This window comes from Gymnoscopelus microlampas (assembly GCF_963454915.1).
Source record: "Gymnoscopelus microlampas genome assembly, chromosome: 9".
In the NCBI taxonomy this organism is placed as follows: domain Eukaryota; kingdom Metazoa; phylum Chordata; class Actinopteri; order Myctophiformes; family Myctophidae; genus Gymnoscopelus; species Gymnoscopelus microlampas.
The window spans coordinates 2,909,581-2,920,456 of record NC_139946.1 but is presented as its reverse complement, the minus strand read 5'-3'; the positions used below and the strand labels follow the sequence as shown (position 1 = coordinate 2,920,456).

The 10,876-nt window shown below is 40.9% G+C and overlaps 1 protein-coding gene across 1 annotated transcript in view; it reads left to right on the top strand.

Annotated features, from left to right (window-relative positions):
* LOC311052379 (NACHT, LRR and PYD domains-containing protein 3-like) overlaps window positions 1-10,876 on the top strand; it is a 73,971-nt gene that overhangs the window by 2,162 nt on the left and 60,933 nt on the right. The window lies entirely within an intron of this gene.

Sequence of the window (10,876 nt, the reverse complement as noted above, 5' to 3'; positions counted from 1 at the left end):
CATTTGATCTTAAAGGACGACTTCACCACTTTTCAACATATCTTCATATAATAGGTCCTCACTAATGCTCATGATAAAATGATACAATTTTTTTCTAATCAGTTTGTGTCTCAGAGGAGGGCTGTAGACAGTTCAGAAACCCGTCTACCAGTGACATCATCGATGGGGAATTCAAGCTAATAGAAACTGCAGGCTTTGTATTCCTGGAAAGTTGCAATGCAATAATAGATCCCATGGTTCTCGCCTTAATAAAAATCGGAATAAAAAAATTGTAATCTTTTTGGAAAAAAAAATGCTGCCTAACGATGATGTCACTGGTAGACGGGTTTCTGGACTGTCCACAGCCCTCCTATGAGACACAGACCAAGTAGGAAAAAATTGTATCATTTTATCATGAGCATTAGTGAGGACCTATTATATGAATATATGTTGAAAAGTGGTGAAGTCGTCCTTTAAGGGTTTGCTTCCTGTTTTATTGTGTTTCATAAAAGTCCTTCACTTCCTCTTCAGTTAGTGTCTCTTTGTTTGAGGTACAAATGTACATGTCATTTTATTTTTTAAGTTGATAAATCTTCTGAAGGCAAAATAATATATAATCTTAAACATCAGCCTGTACAGTGTGATGGAACCGGGCCATGTGTTTGATACACATCTAGAGTTTGGGCCGCTACGAGGCCCTCCCGCCTACGTCACACCGCCGATCTGACGGATACGCCCATATATTAAGATCTCTGTATTTGTTCCTTTTATGCCCTGTTATGAAACCCTTTAGGTCTAGGGAAGAGTTTGTAACATAAAAATATTAAAGTTTGAACTACCGGGATGTTGAGCATGAGAGGTGCAAATAAGGGAGACCAGACAGGTTTGAAAGTGCAAAGAACTGTTTTAGTGATGTTCTTTCAAGGATATTTACAACAAATGTATGCACAAGGCATACAATACACGAAAAACAAGTCACTACAGGGGACACGGGTGTTGCTAAAATAACAAGAGAAGCAGCTATAGGGAAAACAAAGACAGACTGACTAACTAACTACCAGGTTACTCAGGGGTGGGCAACTTTGATGATGGAGAGGGCCACTGTATTTCCACACTCACTACACCCTACTTCGCCATTCTATGTCACACAAAAGTGGCAAGATTTTTTTTGCTACTACTTTTGAATTGGAATCCAGATTATTATTTTTTCACTATTTTTTAATTGGAATCCTGAAAACTAGCATTTTTATTTAATTTCAAATGCATTTAGTTATACTTATGTTAACCGTATGAACTTAAATACAAATACATTGGACATAAAAAAGACAATAGAATGCATGCTTGCAATTTGAACAGGTGAAATCAATAATATATCAGTATTCCGAAATTAACCTGCGGGCCGCATTAAGTTTATTTGCCCATGTATGTTGTAACTAGTAGTGAAAACAAAAGCCTGCCTATACCTAACTACTCTAAACAAACCAATGTTCAAAAATACACAAGTGCCAACCACCCCTTACCTAGTGTTGTAGTGTGTTTAACACAGGTTCTGCCTACGTCATACATGGGCAACTGGCGGCCCGGGGGCCACATGCGCCGCCCACCTTCACTTAATGCGGCAATACTATCACGGAATACTGATATATATATTATTGATTTCAGCTGTTAAAATTGCAAACATGCAAATATGAACCGCTTCAATTACTTCAGTCTATATTAGTAGATTAATGACTAGTATTAAAATGATATTGTCTTTTTTATGTCCAATGTATTTAAGTTCATAACGTTAACATAAGTATAACTAATGCACTTGAAATTAAAATAAATCTGGATTCCAATTCAAAAGTAGCAAAAATAGCTGATCTACAAGCTCAAAACGTGTCGCACTGCGATACGTTTTGATACTTTCTTTTGCTATTTTTTTTGTGACATAGAATGGCGAAGTAGGGCATTCATTTATGAAAAAGGTTAAAATACGGAGATAAGGGGTGTCTGCCCGACAATACATGCAATGTGTCCCTCTGTAGTGAGTGTGGAAATATAGTGGCCCTCTCTATCATCAGAGTTGCATCACCCCTGGCCTACATGGTGCCTATGTATAGAGGCCTCTGTCTTTCCTGTCCCAAGGCAGAGCATTACAATACAATGTATAAGGTAGGAGAGCAGACACTACATTTTATACGTTTGCTCTGGGATTGAATATAAGGGCTACAAAACAAGGCTACAAGGAACAGGGCTACAATCAGGTGAAAAGGTTGAGAGAGACTGAGCTGAGGTGGGACCCAGCATTTTATAGACAGCAGATGGTTATGATTGGATGAAGGTGGAGTCAGGTAATGGGTTGATTGACAGCAGATGAGGAAGTGACTTCAGACCTGCAGAGAACGATAGAGGGAATAAGGAGAGACAGGGGGAAGGAGAAATCCAGTCTGATGATGGAGAGGGCCACTATATTTTTACTCCAGAGGGCCTCATAGCACATACTGTCGGGACATTCTATGTCACACAAAAATAGCAAAAATAGCAGATCTACAAGCTTGTAGATCTGCTATTTTTGCTATTTTTGAATTGGAATCCAATTTTTTTTGTTGCAATTTTTGAATTGGAATCCTGAAAAGTAAAAATTGTATTTAATTTCAAATGCATTTACTTATACTTATGTTAACTTTTTGAACTTAAATACAAATACATTGGACATAAAAAAAGACAATTTTAATACCAGTCATCAAGCTACTACGACTGAAGTAATTAAAGCGGGTCATGTTTGCAATTTTAACAGCTGACATTCTGATATTAACCTGTGGGCCGCATTAAGTGAAGGTGGGGGCCGCATGTGCCCATGTATGATGTAGAGCAAAATGGCCACTATGTGAAGGTATTTATGTTGACCTGAACAGCTGGAGATCAGATCTAACACTCCACTTTTTGGCTAGAAAAATCTGGTCAATAGAAAAAGTCCATTGACCAGATCTGTAGAGGGCCCAGTGGAGTAACTCATTGTTTTTTTTCCTTCCGGTGAAATATGATCTTGATAAGAACAATGTACCTTCATCGTTCTTTTTGCTTAGAGAATCTGCACACATGTCTCTCTCTCTCTCTCTCTCTCTCTTGAGAGAGAGAGACACAGTCAGTCAGTCAGTCAGTCAGTGTTGGTATTATTATAAAAAAAAAGATCTGCATAATAAGACTGTCAAGACAGATTGTGCAATAAACACAATCAAAGATTTGAGGTGGAGGTTGGAGCCCCCCACCTCAAGTCCTCACTTTTTGCAGGGCTGCCAACATTGCATTGCATTGTCAATGTCAACATTGCATAATAAACATTCTATACACTTTCACTGGAAAGGGTTTACAACAAAGCTTTTTGTGTGAGTTTGATACTTTTATCAGGCTTGCTGTACTAGCATTGGACAATGATGGGTACAATTTCACCGATTAAACCACTTAAAGTAGGCCTACAGAAATTGATTTGATGACTGAATGTAAGACCCATCTTTAACCATTCATTACTTAAAAGTGAATATCTCTGTATTATTGCATGCACTGACCACAACCCCCAAGCGGGGGTCTGGCATAGTCGTGGGAAGATGTTTTAGGGTACGGGTGTTGTATGAGTGCCTAGCGCGCGCACATCGCACGCGAAAATTTGCAATTATTTTCCGTTTTGTAAAACTTTTTTGGGGGGGTTTTGTTACTTTAATTTGGTTGATTCGGTTCCAGAACACATATTGCACTAAACCCCCCCCCCAAATAACGACCAACAACAAACAAGAATGTTTTTTATAATTTGATTTTAATAATCTGATTGCTTTTCAAGGCGAAAAACAAACCATGTCACTCTTTGCCTTTCAAGATTATGCAAGGCAAAAAAGTACCACATGTCACTGGAGTTCTCAAACTTTTTTATACCACGACCCCATATTGTGATGGATTTATTTTTTTGGCGACCCCCCCCCCCCCCAAATGGACCTGTGATCCATGTACCACCCGCTCATATTGAACATAAGTCCTAAGTAAATCGTTTATGAACAGCTAAAATCAGTTTGTGTGCCTCACTCAGCCTGTGTTGGAGGCGGAGTTGTCAGTGTAAAGAAGTCAAGTGTCCGTCCCTGTCATAAACTCACCCAGTTCTCTTTGACCATTATGTTAAGCTGGTCAGGCTTATATAACAACCCTGCCTGACTAGTCTACTGTGCGTCTTAACCCATCTATGGTTAAGATAGCCTGGTAAACCCTCCCTCCGGAAATCTCATTTCCATTCGATATCAGGAAGGAGTCTGGCATGATTGCTCATTCTGCAATATTGGCTGTGGGCTGGAGTTGGGCGGGAGTAATACCGTTGACTGACAACCCCTTCAACCAATGATCGTTTTAGCCCCTTAAGCCAATCAGCAGTTCATTTTGACGAGCTCCAGACTATGTGACGCAACGGGACTTTTGGGACGGCCATGCCGAAAATAGGTTGCCTTATTGGGATACATGCGTGTCACTCCCCGCCCCTGCCGGTTCTCTAAATTTATATTTTTAAATAGGCTCTGTCATGATTAACTGACCACATATATGAAGTTAAACAACTAAAGTCTATCCAAACGATATGTTAATAGTAAATTCCGTGCCTCAAAAAAGAAGTTTGAGACCGTTTTAAGAACGAAACTAAGAAGTGACGGCACTCGGACAAAAAACAATGGCTGCCGTTCGTCCTTTGTCGGCGGCTCTCAGGCTGCACTCGGCTTCATTCGGGCTCACTCGAACTCGCCACCTGATTGGCCAACGTAAGCTGTCAATCACAGAACGATGAGCGACGACGCTGATAGGCGCGGTTAGGTCCTGATTTCGCTGGAAACTCCCCAATATTGCAGAATGGGCGTTCATGCCAGACTCCTTCCTGATATCGAATGGAAATGAGATTTCCGGAGGGAGGGTTTACCAGGCTATGGTTAAGATGCCTTCAAGATGCTCCCACATGTAGTGAATGCAGCCAGAAAGTCCACAAAGTAACTAATGGTGCTGTACATCTGTGCTTCACACTTTGTTCAAGTCAAGGACCCCCAAATGAACATGTACTAGACTAGACAGCTGCCCGTTGAGCACTGGCCTACTCGGGAACAATGCATATAGGGAATGCATGCCCCACCCTGTTATGCAATACCCATACCCTGTATACCTATCTATCTGTCTGTCTGTCTGTCTGTCTGTCTGTCTGTCTGTCTGTCTGTCTGTCTGTCTGTCTGTCTGTCTGTCTGTCCAGTGTGCCCATATATGGAGACCTCTGTATCTGTCTGTCTGCCTGTGTCCCTTTTATGGCCATACATGGAGAAATGAGAAAACTATTAGTCAATGAAATAATTTGTTTTATCTGAACACTGTTTTCTTTTCTTTTAATCCTCATAGTCCATCATAGTTTATACAAAGGTGAACTGGTGTGTACAGTACATCCACCTCAAAGTGGGTTCAGGTGCAGGTTTAAAAAATAACTATAATGTGTCACAGCATTGAGACGCGCTTTGAGCTTGAAGATCGGCTACTTTTGTTGTTTTTGTGTGATGAAGTAGGGCATTAACACTTCTTATTGTGATGCATTGTGAGCTTGTAGATCAGCTATTTTTGAAAGATTTCGAAAATAATTATTACTTTCACTTTTGGTAGGCTACTTCAAGTTTATTTTATTGCCAATAGTTTTGTACTTTTCCTCAAGTAAAAATGTTGAATACAGGACTTATACTTCCATGTGTGCCTCCAGTATACTGTATCATCACCAAAATTAAGCATTTGGTGCATTTTGGTGTTAGTTGGTAAAGAACTGTCATTCTGACCTTACATGTGTGTAAAACCTCATAGCACACCTGAAACCATATCACAACACACGCACGCACGCACGCACGCACGCACGCGCGCGCGCGCACACACACACACACACACACACACACACACACACACACACACACACACACACACACACACACACACACACACACACATTCTCTAGCTGGTTGAGGCATGTCAAACACTGTTCAGTGACAAAGATGCTTTCTGAGCAATGTTGACATAACTCTCAATCAATCAATCAAGCTTTATTTATACGGCACAATTCAGACAACAATGTGCTTCACAGCTCATATTGAACATAAGTCCTAAGTAAATCGTTTATGAACAGCTAAAATCAGTTTGTGTGCCTCACTCAGCCTGTGTTGGAGGCGGAGTTGTCAGTGTAAAGAAGTCAAGTGTCCGTCCCTGTCATAAACTCACCCAGTTCTCTTTGACCATTATGTTAAGCTGGTCAGGCTTATATAACAACCCTGCCTGACTAGTCTACTGTGCGTCTTAACCCATCTATGGTTAAGATAGCCTGGTAAACCCTCCCTCCGGAAATCTCATTTCCATTCGATATCAGGAAGGAGTCTGGCATGATTGCTCATTCTGCAATATTGGCTGTGGGCTGGACAACACACACACACACACACACACACACACACACACACACACACACACACACACACACACACACACACACACACACACACACACATTCTCTAGCTGGTTGAGGCATGTCAAACACTGTTCAGTGACAAAGATGCTTTCTGAGCAATGTTGACATAACTCTCAATCAATCAATCAAGCTTTATTTATACGGCACAATTCAGACAACAATGTGCTTCACAGGAAGAAAAAGTTCAAGACAAGAAAAAAATTGAAAATAAAAAGCAGAGATGCATATAAATACATGCATTAAAACATGTATAATAATACAAATGATAATATAATTATTATACTCATTATTTATAATAATAATAATAGTATAATATAAATAATAAGTAAAACAGGAAGATAAACGCAGTAATCTAAGTAAAAGCAATGCTAAAAAGATGTGTTTTAAGATTTCTTTTAAAAATGTCCACAGATTCAGAGACCCGCAGATCCCCGGCAGGCTGTTCCAAAGTGTGGGACCATAATCGCTAAAAGCTGCTTCTCCATATTTTGTTGTAATAGCCTCTAGAATCTGTAGGAGACCAGCGCTAGAGGATCTAAGGGCCCTGCCAGGCACGTCCATAGGAAGCATTGCTGACAAGTATGCAGGTGCATTCCCATTAAATGACTTCAAAACCAGTAAAAGGACCTTAAAATCCATTCTAACTGACAGGCAACCAATGCAGGGACTTTAAAATAGGCGTAATGTGTGCTCTCTGTCTGGTCTTTGTCAACACACATGCTGCTGCATTGTGCTGCTGCATAGTTTTTTTTGAAGACCAGACAGGAGAGCACAGTGGCGTCAGTTCAGCAAAAGCTAAGGTATGGCAGCATGCACGCGACCTCATGCACGCGCGCGCAGCGAAATTTTTGTGCGGTTCTGGGCGGGTTGGGTTCGTTTTTTTCCAGTTTCTGGTTACTTTATTTCGGTTTTAGGGTTAGGATTCGGGTTAGGTTAGGGTTATGTTATTTCATTCTTATTTTTGCCTGATTTTCCCGATTTATTATCAAAAAAGTACTTTTTTTTTTTTTCTTCCCTGGAGCCAGGGTATGGCAGCTGCAATAGCCTGCCATACCCAATTGACGCCCCTGGGAGAGCATTACAGTAATAAAGCTTGCTTGTGATAAAACATTGAATTACATTCTCAGTGTCGGCCTGGGACAGAAATGGTCGGACTTTGGCGATGTTTCTTAATGGTAAAATTATGTCCAAATCAGAGACAAAAATGACAGGTTTTTGACCTGATCCTTGCTTTAAAGTGCCCTGTATTGTAGGTGAGCTGACAATTTCTCCCTCTGGTGAAACTTGTTAAGTTCCATGGGGATGACTTGTCCAGGTCAAATTAGCTTTGTTTATAGGGAAAGGGTGGGTGAGAGTCATACTCACACTGCGATTTAGATGTAAAGGGATATTTCATTTTCAAACATGTTTGGAAGTCATTTTAAAAGTCTACTCTGGCTTTTGTGAACACCCCAGACAGTTTTTAAGTTGCTTGATTCAGTATTAGGATATTTGATATTCATTTGATCTGGAGGATTTAAGGAGGGCCGATATACATCTGCTATTTTCACTATAAACATAATATATTTGAAGAGTCCCTTCCTAGAAATGAGTCAAAAGTACAATGCAAAAAAATAAATAAAATTAAAGCCTCAAGTACAGTACTGAAGTAAATGTTGTTACTTACTGTCCACCACTATTACGTTATGGAGGCGGGAACCTGGGCCTGACCCTTCCCCACTATGGAGGAGGGGCAGGTTCCTGCATATACTGTCATTTCTACTCACTTTGCTCTTCAACGTTCCCCAGGCCAGGCTGTCTTCCTGAGAAAGGAACCCTCCGAGGTTTGAGACATAAAAACAGTTTTTGTTACACAGACTCTATGCCTGTGCGTTTCACATAATTGGTCTCACCTAAGTTCATTCATGTAGATTTTTGTCCATTCATCAAGTGACCTGCAACATTTTATTTTCCACCCTAAAGGAGACATTGCTGCTGGTGTCCATGGACAAGGATATTCTCATGACTCTGGACAACGTACAGTAGCAGACAGACGTCACCTCCTGTGATACCTGCTGACATTTTAAGGTAGGCCACCCATTCAAACCGGGAACGTATCATGTGTCATTTTAAGGTTTCTTTGGCTATTCAAAAATAGCATATCTACAAGCTCATAGATCATGCTATTTATTTGATTTATTTATTTGAGAGGTGTGTGACTGCCTCACAGGTGAGTGACTGGCACCTGAACATGGGTTCTGCAACTTTGTTGAGTTTGTGTTTATGCTCCAAGCAGCAACACTGCCCCATGGAAAGATGCCACGTTTGTCCCTTCAGGATAAGTCCCGTGCAATAGGGCAAGTGAAGCTGGTGTTCCGCTACGCAGATTACACATTATTTGATGTAAGCCCTTGTACCTTTTGCAGGCAGGTGTGTGCCAGTCACAGGTGTTTGACTGGCACCAGAGCAAGGGCCCTGCAACTTTGACATCTGTCTTTGGTACCGTTGTGCAAATCTTGCCTGTAAATCTATGGTTCCTCAGTGAAGCAAGCGGTCTTGGGTTGTTGTCTTCCTTGATGAGTTCACCAGTCTCACAGAACTTGGTCCTAAGTTTGGAAATGGTACCAGGGCTGACACCAAATAAGGCTGTCATTAGTATAACGGAACACCAGCTTCACTTTCCCTGACGGGCCTTATCCTGAAGGGACACACGTGGCATCTTTCCATGGGGCAGTGTTGCTGCTTGGAGCATAAACACAAACTCAACAAAGTTGCAGAACCCACGTTCAGGTGCCAGTCACTCACCTGTGAGGCAGTCACACACCTCTCAGCAGGTGTGTGCTGGCAGGTTGCTCAAAATAAGAGCGATTACCAACAAAAGCATATTGGGTGATTTTGGAAATTATTTTGGAGGCGCTACCCACACCTTTAGCTGTGTTGCTCATGCCACGAATGCCCGATCCTTACAAGCTATACCTCGTTGTAAAGGTGACTAATCAACGATAAAAATTATATAAAACACAATACCAATTTGTATTATTAAAGGGGAGATATAATTGATCAAGTTAAGTTTCCGAACTTATTTTGAGCAGTGTATATATATATATATATATATATATATATATATATATATATATATATATATATATATATATATATATATATATGTATATATTTAACTAAAGTCTTTGCTTCTGGGGTCTCTGGAACAACATATTTTGAGATGGGGGTCCGTGGCCAAATACATATCATTTTGGGGGCCCTTGACATGAAAAACGTTTGAAAACCACATTATTAGCAACGTTTTTCAGAAAACCGTTAGGATTTTGAAGACATTTGTAGATTCCCCAGAAGCTAAAATTTGAGTTACAAATGTTCGCTGTAAAAAATACATATATATTCAAAGATCTGCACAAATGTTCGCGATAAAAAAAAAATAGCAGCTCTACAAGCTCATATGAGCTTGTAGATCTGCTATTTTTGATTAGCCAAAGAAATCTAAAAATGACACGCGTCCCTGATCTGAATTGGTTAACAGCCACACCTTTCCACAAGTTTCCTACGGCTTTGTGGGCATCACTTCCTGTCGATTTGATCAGGTATCAGGGATCAAATCGACAGGAAGTGATGCCCACAACGCCCTAGGAAACTTGTGGATAGTTTTGTGTTGTTAAAAGTGGAACATTCAGCGCAATGTGTTTTTTGCTCCCACCATGGCTGTTATTATTGTTAATATTGTTAGTAGAACATTATAACATCCATACACACACACAACAACAACAACAACGGCAACATGATAATGTATCATTCTACGAAAACGTGCCATTTTCCATGTTCAATGTTTGATTTTTAAAATACCATTTTAAACGTTTTTAAGTCCTTTTTCTGGATGAAGTAGATCCGTACCTATCAGAAACATGAGCCGTGCCATCTCAGGCAATTTTTTTTTTTGTATTGGGGGAGAGTGAGGGAGAGGGGGGGGCGGTGAGAAAAAGAGAGAGGGCGGCTGAGCGAGAGAAAGACAGCGAGAGAGAGAGAGAGAGAGAGAGAGGGGGGGGGGCGGTGAGAAAAAGAGAGAGGGCGGGTGAGCGAGAGAGAGAGAAAAAAAGAGAGAGAGAGAGAGAGAGAGAGAGAGAGAGAGAGAGGGGGGGGGGGGGGGGGGAACTGGTTAGAACTGGTTTGGTGGAAACCATAAGAAACAAACAAGTTCCCTCTCTATGGGGGTGAGGTTGAGTATCCATCTTGGAATCTGATGGTTCCTGGTTCAATTCCTGGCTCCTCATGGCTGTGTGTCAAAGTGTCCTTGAGCAAGACACTGAACCCTTAACTTCTCCTGATGAGGTCACATGACTGCCACTGCTGTGTGTGTGTGTGTGTGTGTGTGTGTGTGTGTGTGTGTGTGTGTGTGTGTGTGTGTGTGTGTGTGTGTGT